Genomic DNA, 26413 nt, shown 5'->3' on the forward strand with positions numbered 1-26413 from the left:
CAAAAAATAGAATAAAAAAAAAACCTACAATCTGAAATTAAAAACTTATTTTTAAAGAGGATATGAGCCACTGTGGTTTTAATTAGTAAAATAAAGGTGATACATTCAGAGAAACTTCACAAAATTTGGGTAAAGCCTTACAGGGAATCTATAAAAGCAATCAAATTCCATTTGCTCCATGGAATTCATCCGTGGGCAATCGCTGGGGGTCTGACTGCTTTGATCAGTTGACTTGACAGTTCCTGTTGGCTTTCTCTAGAGGCTGTATGATTGGCCCATTACAGCCCAAAAAACAAGCTGAGCCAAAGAGACAAAGTAGAATTATCCGTGAGGAATATATTGGCTGCACATCTGCATAAACTAACCTTTTAAAATGTATGTGTACCTCATTGGTTGTGCCTCGTCAGACTCCAGATTTAAGCAAGTTCTGATAAGTGTCAAGGCATTATGATTGCAGGATTATTGGGTGCATGACTGAAAAAAACTGTAGATAGAGATATATATATATATATATATATACTACATTGACAAAGTATTGGGACACCTACACATTCCATCCTATTCTAAATTCATAGACATTAAAGGGGTTGTCGCACCTCAGTAAGTGGCATTTATCATGTAGAGAAAGTTAATACAAGCGACTTACTAATATATTATATAGTGTGCAAGCACGACCACCACTGATGGTTTGCAGGGTGGTCTGTAACCATGGAAACAAGCAGTGTTTAATGTGATGGAAAAATGAATCCAGCCAGCAAAGGAGACAATATGGATACTCACAACACATTAGTAAGTGGCTTGTATTAACTTTCTCTACATGGTAATTGCAATCTACTAAAGTAAGACAACCCCTTTAATAAGGAGTTGGGTCCCCCTCTAAAGCGAAAACAGCTTCCACTCTTCTGGGAAGCAAATATGGAGAAAGAAGATGAGAAGGCGCTCATAGGGTAGTATGATTGTTAAAAAATGTATGGAAGTTAGACATCAATGGTTGTGCTCACCTTTTGGTGTTGTGCATACGTAGGCACAACACTCCTGAGAACAGGTGGTCGGTGCAGCCGGTATCTCTCAGTCCTCGTAGGTGGAGTAGCCAATTCTCCAGAGGAATGACATAGAAAACAATAGGGGGAGTTTTGTGTACTGTAACAGTACACCAAAAATGATACCTTCTGGCTCAAGGGCACGACCTCAGTAGATAAATATAGGATCTTTTATCTACAAGCTCCAGCACGGACCCCACAGACTTGAAAAAAGGAGTACATTGACTCCGAAACACGTTGTCACTCACTAATAAAAGATCCTATATTTATCTACTGAGGTCGTGCCCTTGCGCCAGAAGGTATCATTTTTGGTGTACTGTTACAGTACACAAAACTCCCCCTATTGTACTCTTCTGGGAAGACATTCTACAAGATTTTGGAGTGTGTCTATGGGATTTTTTGCCCATTGATCTAGAAGAGTATTTGTGAGATCAGATACTGATGTTGGATGAAAGGGTTTGACTTGCAATCTCCATTGTAGTTCCTCACACAGGTGTTCAATTGAGTTAAGGTCAGGCTGTTTTTGGATCAGTCAATTTCTTCCACATAAAACTCACCCAGCCATGCCTTTATGGCCTTTACTTTGTGCACTAGGGCACTGCCATGCTGAAACTAAAAAGGTCCTCCCCAAACTGTTCCCACAAAGTTGGTAGCATGCAATAATAAAAAAAATGTCTTGTTTCTCTTCATTGAAACTAAGGGCCCTAGGCAAACCCCTGAAAAAACAACCCTATGGCATTATCCCTCCTCCAACAAACTTTACAGTTGGCACAGTGCAGTCAGGCAGGTAATGTTCTCCTGGCATTCGTCAAAGGTAGACTTGTCCATCAGACCGCCAGATGGAGAAATGTGGTTAATCAATCCACTGAACACCTTTCCACTGCTCCAGAGTCTACTGGCAGTGTGCTTTACAACACTGCATCTGCCACTTGGCATTGTGCTTGGTGATGTAGAGCTTATATGCAGCTGCTCTGTCATGGAAACCTGCACAATTTTCGTCCTGATGTTAATGCCAGAGGAGGTTTGGAGTCAGCAGTTCGGTGACGACTTCTATGCACTATGCGCCGTGGCACTGAGTGAACTCACTCTGTAAGTCTACATGATCTACCACTCAGTGTCCAAGTTGCCGTGGTTCCTAATACCACTCAGTTAACTGTGGCATCTCTAGGAGTGAAGAAATGTATCTAACTGACTTGATGCAATGGTGGCATCCTATCATAGTGGCACAATCAAACTCACTGAGCTCTTTAGCACAACTCATTCTTTCACAAATGTTTGTAAAGGCAGATTGCATGGCTAGGGGCTGGATTGCCACATCTTTGGCAATAGGACTGAATTCAATGATTAAGAGGTGCATCTCAATACATTTGTCCATATAGTGGCCCACATTTAGTAATCAGGCTGTCTAGACCTGCACTAGATTTATCACAGGGACACTTATCTTACTGTAGACCAACTATTGGTTGACTTATTTTGAGACTGAGATTATGAGCTCTTTATGCCAGAATTGTGTCCCCGCCCCTTTCCACTACGCCTCCCTGCCCCCGGTGAGCATGTCGGAAAAAAGTGTTGAAAGCTTAAATGTGGCAAATTTTTGCTAAATTTTTGACACAGGAACATTAGTAAATCTGGGCCAGTGTGTGTAGATTATAAAATATCATTTGTCTTTAGGTTTTTTAAGCTACAGTATTTCTCTATTGTGTGATGGGCCCCACTGTATGAAACACGTGCAAGTTTGTCAAGACAACTTATTTGTAATAAGATACTTTACTGCGTGTTAATTATCAGGTGAGATGAGGGACAACCATAGCTCGACCAACACTGGCAACATCAGAAGTAAATTAGGAGAGAAGATCATTATAAATTAAAGAAAAATTGTTAACAAGTTGCCCAGCTTTACCAAGAGTTCAGAATTTAATGGGATACAGTGCAGGAATGGAGGGATTGTTTTCATTTTCACAGACGGTCTATGCTGGCTAATTATGCTGCATGCTTCAAACACCTTTAACCTCTGCCCCTTCCAAGGCCAGGCTTCTAAGAACACAAACTTAAAAAATGTCTCCTTTTTCTCGGTTTTCCTCACAATTATGAGGCCTTATGGCTTGTATATCCTAAATCTGATGTCAAAGTACTTAGGTTTCAAAGAAACATAATCAGTTACTTTCTGGTAAAAGCCAATAACAACTTAAAGTACCATTGGCCGCACTCTTGACCTGCATTGTTGCCTGTTCATATTTGTGCTGTGTATGCCGTCAACCACAAGCATCCACGAACACGTCTATATAATACTTTGTAGTATAGCAGAGAAAACTAAAAAGTAGTCAGCACACAGCAGAAGTCCAACCTCACAAGTAGTATATTGGAGCTCTGTCTCACTGGATACAATGGACTGGACAACTACAACAGCGGCCTGACTATATAGGTGCAGGCTTTTCTGATGCACCTGTAGCATCCTGCTCCTAAAGTTGCATAATACTGCAAAGTGCACAAGTATATTGTCATCATGTCATGTATTTATTCACTGTGTATTCCTGTAAGCACATGATAATTGTAGACCATATCTCATACCCACCAATAGATAAGGCTGGTTTTACCCTCTATATAAGGAGAGGCGTGAGTCAGCACAGTTCAGTGTGAGTAATCCACTCTAGTTGGAACCAGTCTGAGTCATTATAGTCAGAGACAGTGCAGGGTTAGAAGAAGCAACAAGATGTGAAGCTGACACTCTAGCCACTCCTGGATCCAGGTAGCATACAGGGGGGGGGGGACTGAAGGAGAAAGGAACAACTACCAAAAGCAGGCCAGATGTAACAGACAGGTGTAGAGCAAGTCCAGTAGAGGTAACGTGTCTAAAAGGACGTATAGACCCTACAGCATCCATGTTCAGGAGTTGGTTCTGGTGCCTGAGCATACCAAATTACAGTTTGGCCCACTGTGAGAATCTTCACATCCCAAGGTGGATCCTGTTGAAGTGTTCTGTACAGCAACCTGTTCGAAGAATGGAGCAAAGAAGTTTACCTGCCATTAAGGAGAACCGCCCTGTTGGTTGCCAGAAGTAAAGTCTACAACCAGTGGCTGGATGCTTGTGTGTTCAAGTCAGTAAGTAAAGTGCAGGATAAGGAAGATTTCTTAAAGCATCTAAAGAGCCACTGGTTTGGCCTATAGTTATCTGTGCAGTTGTGAGGACTGTACCATGAGGAGACTGCATTTCTGTGTAACATCAGTTGGTCCATAACCAGTAAGACCTGTCCTGAACTGTCTGCATCTGAAGCTTCAGTAAAGAATTGTTTGCTGTTTAACCTGGACTCATTATTTTATTTCTATTCTACATTTGCACTTCAAGGTGCTGGCATAATGACAACAGGAACCCTGCTTTGCACTGTAAAATGTCAACATCAATGGCACCTCAACTGCCATGAGGCAAGAGAACCCCAGAATGAGTGTGCCCCAAAGGGAATAACCATCAAAAACACCATCTCCTTGATTATATGGCCAAAACTCAATGTCTGAAAAAAGCAAACAGCACTCCTGAAGAAAGCCTATGAGTGCCATCCTGTATGAGTTTGTATAGATTTACACTACAGATGAGCAGTTGATTCTAAACTACTTGTTTTTCCCAAATATTTTCCCAAATATTTGGATTCTAGTGAATCCGAATCTTTATGAATTCTTTCAAAGAGCTTGAAAGGGGTTTGTTACTGTCCAAGTTGGAGAGTACAGAGTATAATACACAACTTTTCAGGGCAATCTGGGCACTTTCAATTCTGGTTAATTTTATTCAGACCTTAATCAAATCTGACATCTGACTCATGCGAAACGTATTTCAAGATATTTGCTCATCTCTAATGTAGATTTGTCCATTATTTCATGTGTTCGGGGAGAAGCAGGACTCTATGAATGGGTCCAGGAACAGTATATCCTCAAGCTCAGTGTCTTCCTCTCTTTTGTGCCTTCAAATAGGGCACCTAACAGATTGCAAGTCATACCTTTAAGATGTTAAAGGGGTTCTACAGTTTGTTTTAACTTATCTATCCTCTGGATAGATCATCAGCATCTGATCGGCAGGGGTCCGACACCTGGGACCCCCACCAATCAGCTGTTTCAAAAGGCAGTGGCGCTCCAGCAGCGCAGCGGCCTTCTTGCTGTTTACCGCTGGCCCAGTGACGTCACGACTAGTATCAACTGGCCCGGGCGGGGCTACAGAGCTTAGCCGCACCCAGGCCAGTTGAAACTAGTCGTGGCATCACTGGGCCAGCGGTAAACAGTTAGAAGGCTGTGGCGCTGCTGGAGCGCCGCTGCCTTCTCAAACAGCTGATCGGCAGGGGTCCCGGGCGTCGTACCCCTGCCGATCAGATGCTGATGATCAATCCAGAGAATAGATCATCAGTTAAAACAAACTGTAGAACCCCTTTAAAAATACATTTTTAACTTTAACTGCTAATATTTGCTTTTTTATAATTACAAAAGATCCCAAATTGCAATAACACATTTTCAAATATAAGCAGCTCCTGAAACTCCTGTGGCTGATTTTCTGTATCCGCCACATGAGAAGCGATTATGTTTGCATTTTGCTGTTCTGTAGTCTTGTTCAATAAGCCTGTTGATGTCAGAATTGGCAGACAAGGATGGAATAGAGCGTACACATAAAACAGCTTCCTCTGTGGGTTCAAGGAAGCAGAAGCTAGGGATTGGAGTTCACCGCTCTGTTTTTTAGAGAGTTCAAATCAATATGGATCTCATTGATTATATTTTTCTACTGTAATTAATATCCTCCTTCAAGCTGCCACTTTTTCTCATTAGACCTTCCTTCTCTCTTCCCGTTTTTTTTCAAGCAGTTGTCATTGCCAGCCACTCCCCATGAAACCTCTTCTGCCACCTTTTTCCTTGCATGATCCCACAAAATGTTGATTTCTGGCAAATCAATTCTGAAAGCTTAATGAAAAGCCTGAGCATTTCCTCTTAATTATCCATATGCCATTTGTTGGGAGCAGTTTTGGCTCGGAGCAGTGTAAAGGCGGGAGAGGTGCGTTGAGGTTCTGCAATTAGTAATGCCTTCCGGCAGACCGTGCCTTGTGCACTGGGGGATGCATATTGATGGGGGGGTCTTAATCCTTTTTCAGAGTGAATGAATAAGTGTTGTAAAACGTCAGTATGTTTTAGCCTGGGTAGCCTAATCACATGTCCTTTCTAGTAAACAGACTATATATATATCTTCGGTTCTGCAGTTCACTGTGTGATTTTCACTTCTATAGAAACACCAGCTGCACCGCGAGGTGGCAGGGGGGAGATTAGCTGAGGAAAAGGCAGACACTATAGCTACATGGTACTATTGAATGCTTGGATGGTGGATTTGCACGATAACTTGTAGAGAGTAATGTACCAAGAAAAATTACATGGCATTTGGAAAATTATCATTATTTGTAAAAAGAAAGAAAAATAACTAAAACGGAATAATCCTATTTTGCTTTATACCTATTAAAGAAAGTAACTCTCCAGAAGTTAGCTCTGAGACTTTTATGTTCAGATAGATTTAGTCAAACCATAGGGTAGCTATGGTTTTCAAACCAGAAGTTTAGCTTTAGGAGATGCAGCAGTAGCATTCAAATCAAGGTGGAGCCTGAGGGAGTACAAAGGTCCCACTGCCACATCAGAAGACACCAGTACTGTAAATGGTAAATGGTAGGAGGGGGCCCTGTTGCAAATATTGTAGTTACAGCTCTTGGGACCACGGATGGTAGGCTACCACAACTAATATTGCCACAGTGTCCTGAGATCACAATCCAGATGGCAAAAAAAAAGTAATATACCATTTGTAAATTATATAGTAGAGTAGCAGAAGGTGATTTCCACAACATCCCGCTCCCTTAACAGTGGCCTCTACAGCAATCTGCCCCTTCACACTGACCTCCATAGCGGACCGTCCCCTTAAATGTGACCTCCACAGCAGCCTGCCCCTAGGGTAGCCAGAGGTCTGGTTTTAGGTTGAACAGTCCAGCTTTCAGACTCCCTATTCTCCGTTCGGCGCAGGGCCTGGATGTACACAGGGATGTCCTTTTGAACAGCTCACTCTCAGACAGCAGCACTGTGATGTCTGAGCGTGAGCTGCAGGGAGAAAGTCACTCTCCCTCCCACCCCTGCAGCTGACAAAAGTTGATTTTTACCTTCATTTTTTCAATCCCCGTTGGCTGCGGAGTGGGAGGGGTGTGGCTTAACAGAATTGGGGCGTGGATTTGCTGAACCTGGGGGCAGGGTTTAAGTCCATCTTTTGAGGTTGGCCTAAATGGCCCCCATACCTGCCACCTGAACTGTGACCTCCACAGCACTCCGCTCCCTTAACAGTGTTATCCACAGCGCCCTGCCCCTTTAAAGCTGACCTACAGCAGTGAAGAAAATTAGCTGGGTTGTTATGGAAACCTGGTGTAAACCTGTTTGTATGTGGAGACTAAGGGCCTGCGAGCTTCTATTGGTTAATGTAGGTCATGTGATGTGCCATATTTGCATTTTTTTGGAATACCTCAGGAACAGTACGTGCTAGAGAGCTGAGACCCTGTCTAAAACCTTCCCGAACACCTGATGTACCTGTGTGCGAAATTTCGTGATTGTAAATGCCACAGTGTGGATTTCTTTAGCGGACATATATACACACACACATACATGCATCTTTATATATTAGACTAGACATTAAGCCCGTTACAACAACGGGCACTAGAACAAGAACAGTCTATATTAAATGGCAAGGGAACTTGACCACATTGGCTGAGACTGCTGGCACTGAGTGCTGGCTGTGGCTGAGAATGCTGGCTGTGGCTGGTGGTTGAGACTGCTCGCACTGAGTGCTAGCTATGGCTGAGACTGCGGCTGGTGGCTGAGACTGCTGGCACTGAGTGCTGGCTGTGGCTGAGACTGCTGGCACTGAGCGTTGACTGTGGCTGAGACTGGCTGCGGCTGGTGGCTAAGACTGCTGGCTGCGGCTGGTGGCTAAGACTGCTGGCTGCGGCTGAGACTGCTGGCACTGTGACTGGTGGCACTGACTGATGGCTGAGACTTCTGGCACTGTGGTTGGTGGCATTGACTTATGGCTGAGATGACTGGCACTGACTGGTGGCTGAGACTGCTGGCACTGTTATTGGTGGCTGTGGCTGGTGGCACTGACTGATGGCTGAGACACCTGGCACTGACTTTTGGCTGAGACTGCTGGCACTGTGGCTGGTGGCACTGACTGATGGCTGAAATGGCTGGCACTGACTGGTGGTGCTGAGACTGCTGGCAGCGACTGGTGGCTAATACTGCTGGCAGCAACTGCTGTCTGTGGCTAACAGTACTGGGACTGTGAGGCTTTGTGATGCACTTAATGGCGGCGCATCCGATGTGGAGAGCACACCATAGGAGGCGGTGATTGGCCAGTGCGTAGGTGTGGGTGGTGCAGACAGAGCATGGAGCGCCGTGTGAGGATTGGACAGCGCGCCGTGCGCGCTGGTGTGGGTGCCGTGGTTGCATGTGGGGCAGCTGTGATTGGATGGCACGCTAGTGTGGGAGGTGCGTGTGGCGTGTGGAGTGCCGTGTGTTGATTGGCTGGCGCACGTGCACTTCAGTTATCGGCACACACGCTCGGAAACGCAACACGTACACAGGGCTTTTATTAGTATAGAAGATAGATTCTACCTTGTCTATGCCCTCTTATATATCATACCACCTTGTCTGTGCCCACTTATATATGAAGCTACTTTGTCTATGCCCCTTATATATATAATATTACTTTGTCTATGCCCCCTTATATATAATGACACCTTGTTCATGTCCCCTTATATATAATGCCACCTTGTTTGTGTCCCCTTGTATATAATGCCACTTTGTCTATGCCCCCTTATATATAATGCTGCCTTGTCTATGCCCCCTTATATATTATGCCACCTTGTCTGTGTTCCCTTATTTATAATGCCACCTTGTCTGTGTTCCCTTATTTATAATGCCACCTTGTCTGTGTCCCCTTATATATAATGCCACCTTGTCTGTGTCCCCTTATATATAATGCCACCTTGTCTATATCCCCTTATATATAATGCCACCTTGTCTATATCCCCTTATATATAATGCCACCTTGTCTATACCCCCTTATATATAATGCCACCTTGTCTATACCCCCTTATATATAATGCCACCTTGTCTATGCCCCCTTATATATAGTGCTACCTTGTCTATGCCTTCCTTTATCTAATACCACCTTGTCTATGCCCCTTATACTGTATATAATGCCACCTTGTCTATGCCCCCTTATATATAATGCCACCTTGTCTGTGCCCCCTGAGTGTAGTGGCTCTTCTTTGGGCCCCCCATTTAGTGCAGTCAGCATACTCACATACATATACTCACCTGCTGTCAGTCCCACGATGCAGCAATGCCACCCTGGCCTCTTCTGAACAGTCTGCTTGTGTGGAACATCACAGGAGGCGGGATATTATAATCGCGCTGCCTACATTATAGAAACGTGCTGGTGCAGTACCCCAGCAGTACCCCCATTTTTGTTAAAGCATTGAGAGAGCGCCGGGAGAGCGCTGAGCATTGAGGTGCACGCTCGTGATGTACAGGGGCCACACGCAGACATGGGTGCCATGCTGAGGATACTGCTGGTCTGCAGCCTGAGCTGCCTGCTGAGGGATAAATGCGGGGTAATGTGACTGCGGAGTCTGTGGGGCTGAGAGTGAGGGGGTGACTTGGGGAAAAGTCAAGAGATGAGGTTTGGGTGGCGCGGTTGCGTGTGGGATCGGCACACATGCACGGACACCAGTCCTGAGCACGCACACAGGGCTTTTATTAGTATAGATGAGCTGTAGGCAATATATTATTAGGAAACTGATCTACTCTTTATTTGGAACCCTGTTAACAATAAAAAGTTCTGCAGCTGTCGATTATCCTTTAGAGAATATTCTTAGTATCTAAACTGTCCCTCATGGCAACATTTTGCAACTTTTTGGGGATTTTCAAAAAGTGAGCAGAGCTTACCCAGAAGGGGACAGGGTGTATTCAGCCCAAGATATTTATCATAATTTACCCCAGAAAACTGCCATAAATTATAGCTAGTGTAGATTTCAGTTTGAGTCACATGTACAGCCCAAGATACAACAATTATATTATGAATAGTCCTATTGTGTTTTAATTACAAATCACTTTCAAGAAACAAACTTGCTATCAGTGAATGGAAGGTGAATAGAGAGGCGGTCGTGCATGCAAGGTGTACACAACAATCACATCTATGGGAGTTCTGGAAATACCCGATCACGCTATGTGGTTCCAGCTGAGGATGTAGTGTGCCACGTGCTGTGATAAAAACAAAGTCATTTGCCAAAAATTGCAGAAGTTTAGGTGAAGCACACAAAAAAGATAAGCTTCATCTGTTTTTGACTAGAAACCACAGCAAACCAGTGTAATTTTGCCATATGGCATACTACTGCCCCGCAGCCACTGCATGGAAACCTTACTTTAAATATATAAAAAAATGCATAATAATAAAAGCCCTGTGTGCGTGCTCAGAGCTGCGTGTCCATGCGTGTGTGCCGATAATTGAACTGGGCATGCGCGGCAGCCAACCAAATCAACACGCAGCACTCCACATGCCGCCCGCACCGCCCACACCTGCGCTCCAGCCAATCACGCGTCGGCCACTCACAGGTTATGGTGTGCTCTCCATGTTGGACCACCGCCATTACTGTCCCTGTATCACACAGCCACACAGTCCCAGCTCACTGCCAGCAGTCTCAGCCACCAGTCAATGCCACCAGCCACATCCACCAGTCACAGTGCAAGCAGTCACAGCCAGCAGTCAGTGCTAACCGTCTCAGCCACAAGCCAACAGTCACAGCCACCAGTCACTGCCACCAGCCAAAGCCTCCAGTCACAGTGCCAGCAGTCTCAGCCAGCCATGTCAGCCATTAACCAGTGCCACCAGTCACAGCCATTAATCACAGTGCCAGCAGTCTCAACCACCAGTCAGTGCCAGCATTCTCAGCCACCAGTCAGTGTCAGCAGTCTGAGCTGCAGTCAGCACTCAGTGCCAGCAGTCTCAGCTACAAGCCACAGCCAACAGTCTCAGCTACAGCCACCAGTCAGTGCCAGCAATCTCAGCCACAGCCAGCAGTCAGTGCCACCAGCCACCTGTCAGTGCCAGCAGTCAATGCCACCAGCCACACGCACCAGTCAGAGCCACAGCCATCAGTCATTGCAAGCAGTCTCAGCCACCAGCTGCAGCCAGCAGTCTCAGCTACAGCCACCAATCAGTGCCACCAGTCAGTGCCAGCAGTCTCAGCCACAGCCACCAGTCACAGTGCCAGCAGTTAGTGCCAACAGTCAGTGCCAGCTGTCTCAGCCATCAGTCAGTGCCACCAGCCAGAGCCTCCAGTCACAGTGCCTGCACTCTCAGCCACCAGTCAGTGCCAGCCGTCTGAACCATCACTCTGTGCCGCCAGTCACAGTGCCAGCAGTCTCAGCAGCAAAAGTCAGTGCCAGCCGTCTCAGCCATCAGTCAGTGCCACCAGCCACCGTGCCAGCAGTCTCAGCACCACCAGTCAGTGCCAGCCGTCTCAGCCATCAGTCAGTGCCACCAGCCACAGCCACCAGTCACAGTGCCAGCAGTCTCAGGCATACAATGTGGTCAAGTTCCCTTGCCATTTAATATAGAGTGTTCCTACTAATGTTTATGCACTACTGTTCTAGCGCCCGTTATTGTAACGGGCTTAATGTCTAGTATATATATAATTTAGGATCTCCCCTTTAAAGTAAAGGGTTATTCCAGTTTTAGCAAAAAGTATTCACCATGTAATGAAACGTCATACAATTTTCTAATGCATTTTCTGTTTCAATTTCTCACCATTTTCATGAACTCTGCTTGCAATCATAGCATGGAAACCTTCGTGATTTACTTCCTGGGGCTAAAAATCTAGCCTGGTCGTGTGCCGCTCGTACAGATGCACAGCAGGCAGAGCGCTGATAACTGTACTCTAATTGCTACGATTCATGCACCTATTCCATGACAGATTTTTATTTCCTGAAGGTTTCCATTATAGCACTGCAAGCAGAGATTTTGAAAACTGTTACATTGGGAGATGTTATTACTTTTTATTATACATTAAATAAGCTGCTTTAAGGGTGTTGACGAATAAATATAGGATCTACCTTGGTCAGTTCTATATAATGAGCTTTATTCTGTGGACCTGTATAGAGCAATCGCAATTTTTCCTTGTGGTGCTCTTGGTGCCCAGCCAGATGCTCGCAACAAGAGGCTGTCAACACACAACAAAAGCCTATCACTTATTACCCACAATGCCCCTCTCATGCTGTTGATAATCCCAGATCTCAACATGCTGCTCATTTTTACGAATTTTAATTTTATGTAAATGTCCATAATGGGTCCATTTGGAAATTATTCCCTTGTTGCAGAAGCAATTTGCAGTAAATTGGTTGCTGTTTTACATGGTAACGTCTTGATTTAGGGATCTGTCGCTGCGAGCTCGTAAATAACTGACTAAAAGGGGACTCTTTTTTTTTTTTTTTCCTGCAGTCTCTTCAGCAAATGAAGAGTTAATTCTATAAATGGGGTGAATTGCCTGGGTAAAATATTAATTGCCAGGCCCCTCCTGAAGATTATAATGACTCCATTGTGCCGTATTTCAGTTCTGCCCTTCTCCCCCATGCTCCTCAACGGCCTCCATCCTTTCCAGTCTGTTCCTTTTAGCTAAACGCAGGGACCCTGCAAGTTTCCTGACCTTTCGAGAGGTTTAATTTTACACGCAAAGTAAAATGCCATCAAAATTTTATGGCATTTGGTACGTGAGGTGAAATTCAGCACTGCTCAGCGCAGCTGATGGGCGCACCATCCGAGAAGTTAATTAGGTCCCTCCAAAACATCTCATTTGACCAGGAGGCCCCAGTAACACATTTCGCCTCATGAACAAATAGATGGTGGAGGAAAATATTTTGCCTGCTAATTCACATAGCGTTTGGGATTATTCGGCGGCTTCTGTGATATTTATGTTCCAGGATGAGAGCATCTTTAATGCGCCTGTATTTCATGGTTAAAAATAACTAGTTATTAAAAATCCAATTGCTCTCGCCACAAAAGTACATTTTCACTTTATTATCTTATTTATAAGCGCTGTGTGATGCAGCATAGTCTAGGAACATGGAAAAATCTAGTATGGAGCAGAAGTGCACTCGTCTGAGGAGCTTGCAGCTTGTCTTCTATAATGTACCTAATTATGAGCCTAATGAATATATAAGCTGCAGAGTAGCCATAGCTCACAAATCATTCATCCATATTGAAGTACCTTCACTTGCAACACTGGAACCTGGACCTCCAAATAATAAGTTGTATCCAAGTGAAAAAGACTTGGAGGACCACCATTCCTTTAGAGTTAGGACCGGGTGGTAGACAGGGGTGTACATAGAAATGAACTGGGCCCCCATAGCAAGAATCTGAATTGAGGCCCCTAACCCTGCCCACTACCCACTCCTGGCCCATCCCACTTCCTGTCCTGGCTCCTCCCATGCCACACCCCCATTTGCCAATAAAGAAATGTATACATGACCTACTGAAACCGTTAGGGATAAATCATACACCGCTGATATGACAGTGCTGTATGGGAATAAGGATCTCACTGGGGCTGCAGTGAGTGATGTACAGCACACATCACTGCTCCTGCCTGTCTGCTTTGGTAAAGCCGGGCATAGGTTTGCAGAGTGGGCACAGGACAGTGGACACGGGGCGCGATATGTATGCGAGCACAGCTGAACGAGTGCAGGGCAGGAGCCCGCATACACTTCGCTCTTCCTGCCTGTGTTCATTCTGCTAAAGCCTGACAAAGCCCATCCCACACATCTTAACCCCCCTTTGCTACCAGTCCCCTTTTTGTCATCACTTCTCTAACCCCGAAAAATGTAAGAAAATGTGATCAAAAAGTCACACACACTCCAAAATGGTATCAATAACAACTACAGTTCATCCCGTAAAAAATGAGCCCCCACACAGATCAGTAGATATAACTATGGTGATGTAAAAAGGTAAACAACTTTTTTTTTCCAAAGTTTTAATTTATTTTTACACTATTTACACATAAAAAAAAACTATACATATGTGGTATCATTGTAATTATACTGACCCAAAGAATGAAGGGCACAGGTCAGTTTTGCCGCAAAGAGAACACTGTAGGAACAAAACTTATAAAACAGTGGAGAAATTGCTTCTTTTTTTTTTTCACCCCATTTGGAATTTCTTTGCCCGCTTCCCACTAAATTGTATGGCATATTATCAGCTTCTTTCTTAGGCTACTTTCACACTTGGGGCAGGGTGGATCCGACAGGCTGTTCACCATGTCGGATCCGTCCTGCGGCTATTTCGCCATGGGGACGGGGGCGGAGCTCCAGCGCAGCACGGCGGTGCACGGAGAAAGGGCGCTGGACTAAAATTACTGCATGTCAGGCTTTTTAGTCCAGCGGCTTTCTCCGTGCAACGCCGTGCTGCGCCGGAGCTCCGCCCCGTCCCCATTATAGTCAATAGGGACGGAGCGGTGGTCCGCGGGCACGGCAAAATTGCCGCAGGACGGATCCGACATGGTAAACAGCCTGTCGGATCCGTCCTGCCCCAAGTGTGAAAGTAGCCTAAGGGCAACAGTGGGAAATGACGGGCCATCTCAAGCAGAGTGATAGCTTTATCCACCATAAACAGTGACCTCCTAATGAAAATGTGCAGCCCAATTTTTATCAAACTGCTATTTTTCCTCTAAAAAACTTTCCGAATGACCTTCCGGTACATGGACATAAAGATAACATCCAGACATTAATGATAGGAATGTCCAGCTACCATGCAATATACATAACTACCTTATGTATACGAGCAGCTATTTCTTGCCCTAGAGCCAGTGATACTCCACCTCAAAGATGTTGATTTGCTGTAAGTAGTATTCTATTATAACTTTTTCATGGGCAACACAGGCAACAAAGACTTCATGTACCGTTTATAATCTCTAAGCCAAATCAATAGATAAGTATTCCTCTTACAGGAGGATACATACCTTATTATTAGAGATGAGCGAATCGACTTCGGATGAGAGAAGTCTATTCTCTCATACCTACATATTATGTATTTTCCAAACCTATGTAACTGTGGAATACATTGCTAAATGAAGAATGGTAATAATAACTTGCATCTTGGCCTTGTGCTGATGTTCACCACATTCATACATGCTCATGAAAGTTCAGAAAGACACAAATCACTGGGCCAGATTGGTTTCTCTAAGAAATAACCTTCTTTATGGTGGTATCACGTCCATTTTAATACCTCATGGGAAGACTTCTCCCTCCTTCCCCTCATATGAATGGTTCCTCAACTTCTTTCGTTACACCTCATGACCACATTTCAAAGAGGCTTTCGTCTTTCATTTTACACCTGCCAGCATGCTATGTGGTTGTCTTTTTCCTCTTGCTTATCTTTAGAAAAGTGGTTTTCTAAGTAATTAAAAATGAAGAGGTTAAGGGTTTAAGCCCAACAGTCTACTAATGAGGCCTTCAGCAGCTACCTTGTCTACTCTTCACCAGTTTTCGGGCACACTCCGTGCCTTGTAGAATCTGTTTACTTAGGTTGTGAAAGCCTTTTCCTAGTGTTCGCTCCTAAAATAAAATGTAGATATGGGGTGTGGCTATTTATCTGGCATGCTAATTACCGTAAGGCCGTGAGCCAAATGCAAATTTCACCTGGGATTTGGTGCAATTTAAATAGGTCTCAGAGCCGTTTATCTAAGGAGATTTGACAGAGTGTTACATGCTGAAACAGTTTATTTTAATGGCTCCACATTTCCCAGAATTCAGAATGAGCGAGGTTTGGAGAACGCAGATAAAGGAAGTAAATGGATGAATGGAATATATTTGAAAGATATATTAAATCGGGCAAGACTTCCTCCAAGGCATCGATACGGATGTCTGAATTTCAAGGACAATGATACCGTAAATCAACAGATTTTCATTCTCTGTAAACAAAAAAGCTTCATAGGGTTGGACACAGGCTGAGTACAAAGTTATAGGGTGGCGGTTCACCTTCAGGTGACTTTGTGATGCCACGTCACCAGAGTTACTAAATACATTGCTTTATTTGATGACTTCATTTAGGTGGGCAGAATTTATTTTTGTTTCCGGTGGATATTTCATGTTTCCCCGGACAATACAATAAAGCATTTTACTGTGTGATACACGTTTCTGCGTGAAAATCATAGATGGAAAAGGTGCCTGGTATAGAAGATTGTTGGAGTATGTAATGAAATTTGTGAGGTGGAAAGCCACTAACCTTCTACAGCAGGAAGCAAAGGGCATTAAACCTACTGACAACACACAGAGAAATTCCTGTAGGTAGGATTAAGACGGCTGTTCCGATTTTCATCTGTCCATATGGTGTATGGGTGCATCTGTTTTATTCCTCCTGACAAATTCACAGAAATCAGGGCCGTCTTTAATATTGATTGGACCCTGGGCAAAAATTTACTTGGGCCCCCTGGATCCCACCTTCCCACACCTTAGCAGGCAATCACGCCCTCCACCACAACACACACACAAAAAATCCACACATCTGGCAGAGTCCAGTGAATGACTGTAAATACTTCCAGTTCTGAAGACTCCAGCGGCTCAGGATCAGTGCTCTGGGCAGCTGGGCTCAGGCTGGAAGTGGGCACCGCTCTGCAGGAAGGAGACCGGGGCTCGGCCCTAGTGTTACAGTGCACCCCACAGTATGCAGTATAGCACTCTATAGTATACAGCACCACACAGTATGCAGTATAGCACCCCACACTATACAGTACCCCACAGTATACAACACCTCACAGTATACAACACCTCACTGTATACAGCACCCCAAACTATACACGATACAGCCCCCCACACTATACAGTACAGCAGTATAGCACTCCACACTATACCACACCCACAGTATACAGACCCCCACAGTATACAGTACAGCAGTATAGCACTCCACAATATACAGCCCCCCACACTATACAGGCCCCCCACACTATACAGGCCCCCCACACTATACAGGCCCCCACAGTATACAGCCCCCCACATAGTATACAGGCCCCCACACAGTATACAGCCCCCCACACAGTATACAGCCCACCCACAGTATACAGCCCCCCCACAGTATACAGGCCCCCACACAGTATACAGCCCCCCCCCCCACACAGTATACAGCCCCCCCACACAGTATACAGCCCACCACACAGTATACAGCCCACCACACAGTATACAGGCCCCCACACAGTATACAGGCCCCCACACAGTATACAGGCCCCCCACACAGTATACAGCCCCCCCACACAGTATACAGCCCCCCCACACAGTATACAGCCCACCACACAGTATACAGGCCCCCCCCACAGTATACAGGCCCCCACACAGTATACAGGCCCCCACACAGTATACAGCCCACCACACAGTATACAGCTCACACACAGTATACAGCCCCCACAGTATACAGCCCCACACAGTATACAGCCCACCACACAGTATACAGTCCCACATAATATACAGCCCCCCACAGTATACAGTCCCACACAATATACAGCCCCCCACAGTATACAGGCCCCCACACAATATACAGCACCCCACTATACAGTAGTTTACAGTATATTAACATAGCCCCTGTCACCTTTTTCTGATGTAATCTTCACACAAAAAAGCTCCAGTTAACTTCTGCAACACTCCTGCTAGATCCTGTGATGACCTCATAGCCATGTGACCAGTAATTGCTAGGTTACTGGTCACATGGTGATGATGTCATCTAAGGTCCTAGATCAAAACGTTAAAGTACACAGACAGCTTGACACCCGGGGCAGTAGCTAGCAGGGCTCAAGAGGCAGCTGCCTTGGGCCCCCCAGGAGCAACTGGGCTCAGGGCAGCTGCCCCTTTTGCCCCTTGGTAAAGACGGCCCTGACCTAAATGAATGAGTCTTGGATGGAAAACTCCACAACGACCACCTGGAAAAATTGACACATAAATTGCACTATTTACTTTAATGGGTCTTTGTGCTATGTGGTTGCAGTCTGGACTAGGGTTGTTGCGGGTATCGAAATTTCGATACCCAATCGATACTTTTGTCCCGGTATCGATACGATACCGGGATTTCCGTTTTTTCGATACTGGGCTGCGCTTCTGCGCAGTCTAGTATCTCTGAACATGAGCGCGCTGCTATCGGCGCGCTCATGTTCTCTCTCAGCAGCACGGGGAGAAGGAAGCTGTCCTCCCTCCCCCTGTGCTGCTGCCGCCGCTGCCACCAATGAGAAGCGAGGGGTGGAAGAGGGGCGGCAATGAGAAGAGAGGGGCGGCAATGAGAAGAGAGGGGCGGCAATGAGAAGAGAGGGGCGGAGGAGGGGCGGGCGCACTGCGCCACCAATGATAGGATTATTTCCACACAGAGCGGCGCCCAGCGATGCCCCAGCACTCACCATTAGTCCTGGGCGCCGCTCCGTTCGCCTGCAGTGCTCCATTACTGTCTCCTCTCCTGCTCCACGTGCTGCTGATTACTATCGGAGCGATGGGAGGAGACATCAGCTTCACTAGTGGGCGTTCCTTCTCCCTGCGCTGCGATTGGACAGCGCTACAGCCAGGGAGAAGGAACGCCCACTAGTGAATCTGATGTCTCCTCCCATCGCTCCGATAGTAATCAGCAGCATGTGGAGCAGGAGAGGAGACAGTAATGGAGCACTGCAGGCGAACGGAGCGGCGCCCAGGACTAATGGTGAGTGCTGGGACATCGCTGGGCGCCGCTCTGTGTGGAAATAATCCTATCATTGGTGGCGCAGTGCGCCCGCCCCTCCTCCGCCCCTCTCTTCTCATTGCCGCCCCTCTCTTCTCATTGCCGCCCCTCCTCCGCCCCTCTCTTCTCATTGCCGCCCCTCCTCCGCCCCTCTCTTCTCATTGCCGCCCCTCCTCCGCCCCTCTCCCCCTGCTGTGAATTTCACACTTTGCAGCGCAAATGGTAAAATCAGCGGTGGGTTTTGCTGCCGGTTTCCATGGGTTTCGCTGCAGAAATGCAGTAAGATTCACAGCAGACTTACCCTTGAGTGCGCCCAAAGCAGCGGAAATTGAGCAGATTTGCTTTTGGGTTTCGGCTCCAGCTCCTGGTGAACATGAAGCAGTAAACCCCTCCTCTGTCACTACCTGACATACTGTACCAGGTCCTGTGCCAGTCTTTGTATAACCAGGCTGTCTGCAATGTCCTCTCAGGAAATCAGGTTGTACAGAGACTGGCATGGGATGAAGGGAGGGCAGTATAGCTATTTTTATTTATTTAGGACTTTTGCTGTGGCTGCATGGGTAATTCAGCAAAATGTGAAACATTTTAGGATTGCTGAGGATATGCCACCTACTTCTAAAACGGGGCTCAGAAAATGAACGAAAGCGAAGCGGACAGGTGCAGCCACCCTCGATTCACTTCTGTGGAAGTTCCGAAAATATTTCCGGCAGTCCTATAGAGGTGAACGGAGGAGATGGGCATGCTTGGAGCACTCTGCTGTTCTTGGATCTCCCACAGAAGAGAGCGGAGAGCACGCCGCGCAGTGCGCTCTAGTTCTCTTTGGGGGTCCCGTTCCAGAGGACATTGGTTGTATATCCTAGTGACGTGCCACCCCTTCTAATGGAGAAAAATCTGCAACAATCCTGTCAGAAATGGACAGGCTGTGGATTTAAAAATGTATGCAGATGGCTTTGCATAAATCTTACTCACTTTCTCCTACTATAATCAGCTGCATATTTTTGTATGCAAATCCAAATGGAAAATCCGCAGCGCTTCAGTAAAAGGGGGTCCACAGCATATCCACCAGATCCTCAGCCATGTTTGTGGTTTTTAGCCATTGGTGGTGCAGTGGTGCAGTGGCAGCTTCTGATCGGAGCCCCAGCTGTGTAAGCCTGGGGCTCCGATCGGTTACCATGGCAGCCAGGACGCTACAGAAGCCCTGGTTGCCATGGTAACATCCCTGATGCTGTGTGCACAAGGCACAGAGCAGCAGGGACAGTGTGAAGTCCTATTCACCCTGATAGAGATCTATCAGGCTGAATAGGAAAAGGGATGAAAGATCCCAGGTTCTAGCCCCTAAGGGGGAAATAGTTATTAAATAAAAAGTGTAAAAAAAACAAACAAAAAACACTAAAATATGAAGTATAAATCACCCCCTTTTCCCAATTTCACATATAAAATATATAAATAATAAACATATTACATCGCCACGTCAGAAAAGTCCAAACTATTAAAATATATAAAAAAAATCTAGGTGGTGAATGCCGGAACAGAAAAAATAAAATAAAAACTGCGCGATTCGCCATTTTTAAAAATGAGGAATGCACGTGGCTTTTTTTGTTTATTTTTTTCGCGTGGTATCGAATGGTATCGAGTATCGCAATACTTTTTCATGGTATCGAAACCGAATCAAAAAATTGGTATCGCAACAACTCTAGTCTGGACAGCATACGGACAGAAAATACTGTCATGTGAATTAGGCCTCTGGTAATCCAGCACTTGTTTTCAGCATTGAGCTGTAATGTAATGTGGAACTGCAGTAGACTGAACAGAGAGAACCTATAAGGATATTTCTGATTCCAAATTGTATCTTCACTCCCCCTATTTCTGTGCTGAATTGCTGTGGGTCCAGCTTGAGAAAGATGTCATACATGGGTGCACCAGCATGAGAGTGAATGTTAATTCATTGACTGTTTCTCTATAAGCTGTGTGAGTGGTTGTATAAAAGATAAAAAAAAATATATCTATATCTACACTCACCTAAAGAATTATTAGGAACACCATACTAATACAGTGTTGGACCCCCTTTTGCCTTCAGAACTGCCTTAATTCTACGTGGCATTGATTCAACAAGGTGCTGATAGCATTCTTTAGAAATGTTGGCCCATATTAATAGGATAGCATCTTGCAGTTGATGGAGATTTGAGGGATGCACATCCAGGGCACTGAAGCTTCCGTTCCAACACATCCCAAAGATGCTCTATTGGGTTGAGATCTGGTGACTGTGGGGGCCATTTTAGTACAGTGAACTCATTGTCATGTTCAAGAAACCAATTTGAAATGATTCGAGCTTTGTGACATGGTGCATTATCCTGCTGGCAGTAGCCATCAGAGGATGGGTACATGGTGGTCATAAAGGGATGGACATGGTCAGAAACAATGCTCAGGTAGCCTGTGGCATTTAAACGATGGCCAATTGGCACTAAGGGGCCTAAAGTGTGCCCAGAAAACATCCCCCACACCATTACACCACCACCACCAGCCTGCACAGTGGTAACAAGGCATGATGGATACATGTTCTCATTCTGTTTACGCCAAATTCGGACTCTACCATTTGAATGTCTCAACAGAAATTGAGACTCATCAGACCAGGCAACATTTTTCCAGTCTTCAACAGTCCAATTTTGGTGAGCTCGTGCAAATTGTAGCCTCTTTTTCCTATTTGTAGTGGAGATGAGTGGTACCTGGTGGGGTCTTCTGCTGTTGTAGCCCACCTTTCTTTCCCATTCTGACATTCAGTTTGGAGTTCAGGAGATTGTCTTGACCAGGACCACAACCCTACATGCATTGAAGCAACTGCCATTTAATTGGTTGACTAGATAATCGCATTAATGAGAAATAGAACAGGTGTTCCTAATAATTCTTTAGGTGATTGTATATCTATATATCTATATATATATATATTGATTGGTTCTTTCCATTTTAATTGTTATATTACCTTCTGTATCCCTTGTAATTAAGTGAGGGATAGTTAGTTAAGATATTCAAAGCCATTGTTCTGGGTCACCAGGCCACATTCCAGAGTTGTTAATTCACAGGACATGCATAGTCCACCTTGGACATCCTTAGGAGGAGGGGCTGATAGGTATAAACCTTTGTGCATAAAGACAAAGAACTCAGCTCCAATGAGACCATCATCCAGGTAGGATGTTGTAGGTCACTATCTCTCTTGTACAGGTGAAACTCGAAAAATTGGAATATTGTGCAAAGTTCATTTATTTCAGAAATGCAACTTAAAAGGTGAAACTAATATATGAGATAGACTTATTACATGCAAAGCAAAATATTTCAAGCCTTTATTTGTTATAATTTGGATGATTATAGCTTACAGCTTATGAAGACCCCTAAAAAAGTCACAATCTCAGGTACCATTTGCTCAGGGAGTATGGATTAATTAGCTGACTAGAGTGTGACACTTTGAGCCTAGAATATTGAACCTTTTCACAATATTAAAGGGAACCTGTTACTGGGATTTTGTGTATAGAGCTGAGGACATGGGTTTCTAGATGGCCGCTAGCACATCTGTAATACCCAGTCCCCATAGCTCTGTGTGCTTTTATTGTGTAAAAAAAAACCGATTTGATACATATGCAAATTAACCTGAGCTGAGTCCTGTACTAGAGATGAGTCGGGGACAGAACTCATCTCAGGTTAATTTGCATATGTATCAAATCATTTTTTTTACACAATAAAAGCACACAGAGCTATGGGGACTGGGTATTGCGGATGTGCTAGCGGCCATCTAGCAACCCATGTCATCAGCTCTATAGACAAAATCCCGGTGACAGGTTCTCTTTAAGTTGCATTAATGCAACTTCTTTTAAGTTGCATTACTGAAATAAATGAACTTTTACACGATATTCAAATTTTTCGAGTTTCGCCTGAATTACCATAAGGTGTCAACCATATGCTACGTGGGTAGTGTGGCGACAGGAGCTCCATTGTGTTGCAGGTCACGTGATTTATTGTTATATACCTTTACTACTCTGTATGTGATTTTTTTCTATTTTATATATATTTTTTAGCACACTTAGTAACTATTTTTATCACTTAGCCTGCGTAAGCCTATTTTTTCTTAAATCTTTGAATTCAAGTTAAAACAGTGGTATTGCAGCATTTAGGTAAATGTGACTGAGCTGTACTATCAGACAAAGCCACAGACAAGAGTGGCACTTTTTTTATTCCGATTTTATTTAAACCATTTAATTATCATAGATCTGGTGATTATTTACACCAGTAGTTTCCCACCTATAACTTGCAAGTTGTTGCAGAACTACAACTGCCAGCATGTTACGACAGCCGGCAGATATTGATTTACACCATCATAAAAAAAAAAATTATACAGTATTACTATGATCTCTGGAGGTGTCTCTACAGTATTACTATGATCTCTGGAGGTGTCTCTTGAATGTCTTTTGTGGGTGGCACTTGTATGAGGGCACAGCTGCAATATTCAACCAGCCTCCCTCTCCTCTTCAGGAGCTGGCAGTTTAATTGCAGAGGTGAAAATGGTACAGACCTGGGGTACGATGCCTGGGAAGCTGTGTATTACAAAGCTAACCAGAAATAAAGGTGATTGTGGAATGAATAGAGGATCAGAGAAGTCTGCCGTTTGGTTGGCTTTCTTCTGAATAAATAGTAATTAAATCATACGAGTCTTGACAGAGCAATTGCAGAGAATGAATCCTGCTAACATAATTGCTTCCATTCCCCTATTTTTCTAAATGCTGGGTAACTTTCCCTATGAGTTTCTGCAGCAGAGGATGTCACTTCTTCTCACTGGTGGGTGATTTAGTGCTGCATTTGCTGACACATCCATCCGCACATGCAGATAGCGTCCTAATGTGGGTTTAATAAATATTCATTTCCAGCCCACCATTCCCCCACCCTGAAAGATGCTACCACTTCTACAGGCTAATTGCAGCTCTCTGGAAGCTAGTTCAGCTCGTCAAGTAGTAGACTGCAGAACATTGCACCTCTGTCGGTACCTAGCCAGTTGCAGAGCTTTTTTAGACAACATTACGGTGCACTGCCAACGCCCATATTGATTTAAAATATTATGTGTGAGAACTTAATTGTTATAACGCAAAGCATCCTGCAATTATTGAGGGCTATAGCCAAATTTGGAAGTGGTCCACAGTTCCAAGTATCATGTACAGCATTATGCGTTAAGGGGTTAATGTTCATGAGTATGGCTTACAGCTAATGAAAACCTAAAAGTCAGTATCTCAAAAAAAAATTATATTGTAAAAAAGGTTCAATATTGTAGACTCATGATGTCACACTCTAATCAGATAATCGACACAAAATACCTGCATAGGTTTCCTAAGCCTTTAAATGGCCCCTGAGTCTGGTTCAGTAGGCTACACAATCATGGTGAAAACTGCTAACTTAAAAGTTGTCCAGAAGACAGTCATTGACACCCTCCACAAGGACCCAACAATGCAACCAAGCTGAAGTCCGCTATCAAAGCAACCTGGGCTTTCATAACACCACAGGCTGATCGCCTCAATGCCACGCTGCATTGATGCAGTAATTCATGCAAAAGGAGCCCAAAGTATTGAGTGCATATACTGTACATACTTTTCAGTAGGCCAACATTTCTGTATTAAAAATAATGTTTTAATTGGTCTTATATAATGTTCTAATTTTCTGAGTTGCGAACTTTTGGGTTTCCATTAGCTGTAAGCCCTAATCATCAGCATTAAAAGAAATAAACACTTGAAATAGATCTCTTTGTTTAATTAATCTATATAATATGAGTTTCACTTTTGAATAGAATAACTAAAATAAATTAACTTTTCAATGATATTCTAATTTATTGAGATACACCTCTAAGGCCTCTTTCACACGGGCGTCTTGGTTTTGGGCCGGATAAGATGTGTCACGGGAAAATGCAAAAGAGAGTGCAAAATATTTTAATGCATTTTGCACGCGCATGAGAAAAATCTGCATGTTTGGTACCCAAACCTGAACTTCTTTACAGAAGTTCGGGTTTTGGTTGGGTGTTGTGTAGATTGTGTTATTTTCCCTTATAACATGGTTATAAGGGAAAATAATAGCATTCTTCATACGGAATGCTTAGTACAATAGGGCTGGAGGGGTTAATAAAATAGAAAAAATTATTTAACTCACCTTAATCACCTGTGATCATGTGATGGACCATGTGATGAGAGCAGTGACGTCACCACAGGTCCTTTTCCTACTGCACAGCAAAGATGAAGACAGAAGTGAATCCGGGCTGCGCGAACAAGTGGATTAAGGTGAGTTAAAAAAAAATATATATTTTTTTAACCCCTCCATCCCTATTTTACTAAACATTACAGAATGCTTAGTAAAATAGGGATGGAGGGGTTAAAAAAAATGAATGCTAGTATTTTCCCTTATAACCATGTTATAAGGGAAAATAATAATGATCGGGTCCCCATCCCGATCGTCTCCTAGCAACCGTTCGTGAAAATCGCACCGCATCCGCACTTGCTTGTGGATGCTTGCGATTTTCACACAGCCCCATTCACTTCTATGGGGCCTCATGAAAAACGCACAAAGTAGAGCATGCTGCCATTTTCATGCGCACAAGTGATGTGTAAAAAAATCACAGCTCATGTGCACAGCCCTATAGAAATGAATGGGTCCGGATTCAGTGCGGGTGCAATGCGTTCACCTCACGCATTGCACCCGTGCGGAAAGCTCGCCCGTGTGAAAGAGGCCTAAGGACTAATTTCTGAGAGCAGATCAAGGCACTGAATATTCAGACTCCTCCCCCTTGACAATGCAGTATATGAAAGATCAACATTGTTTATAGCAGTTATCACCCAGGTGTCAATTCGCTGGGAGGATGTCATCTGTCCTGACATGTCTTTTTAGTGATATTTCACATGAAATAACAATTCCAAAGCATCTTTTCTTCACTGTTCTTTTATTTTTCCACCTAGAAATGCATCAGTAAATTGACAACTGGGCGGTAACACCTCTGTCAGTGGTGTGGGTTTCTATGCCTTCTGACACTGTCCAATCTGTGCTGACAGTGCAGGCTTGTGTATAGACACAAGATTTTAACGTTGATTCTTACTTTTAAGAGAAATAGCAGAGGAACAAACAATGCTTCAGAATTGATAATTTACGGGGAATACAAATATTTACTAAAACAGACATGTCAGTGTGCAAACACATTGGAATTAACCTCTTTAGTGGCATCGTTGCTTCCTTTTTGGAGGCTACCTTCTTGCAAAACTTTTTATTTCCATACTGCTTTAAAAAATATACTACACTACTATCATAATTTATAAAATGGTGGTGAATTCATTGCTAAGTTACACATGTGCCCACTGTTGCCACCAAAAATGAATCGTCTCTCTGCTGACCTTGGTTATATAATACTGTATTGCTTGCTTGTTGCCCCATTGTTTGGGTTCCTAGCATAAGGTCCCTCTTGGCTTTGGTGGGTGGAGAAGAAAAGGGACCAATTTGACTCTGTTGCCCTATAGTTCACATACACCTGGAACCAGACTTGTCATTTTTCTCGAAGGTTTGCTAGTACCCTCCCAAA

The 26413-nt window shown here is 44.3% G+C and overlaps 1 protein-coding gene across 2 annotated transcripts in view; it reads left to right on the forward strand.

Moving 5' to 3' along the window:
• Positions 1-26413, forward strand: part of CDH4 (cadherin 4) — an 837767-nt gene that overhangs the window by 575702 nt on the left and 235652 nt on the right. The gene's annotated exons all lie outside the window — the stretch shown is intronic.

The sequence above is a fragment of the Bufo gargarizans genome, chromosome 6 (genome assembly GCF_014858855.1).
Source record: "Bufo gargarizans isolate SCDJY-AF-19 chromosome 6, ASM1485885v1, whole genome shotgun sequence".
Taxonomy (NCBI): Eukaryota; Metazoa; Chordata; class Amphibia; order Anura; family Bufonidae; genus Bufo; species Bufo gargarizans.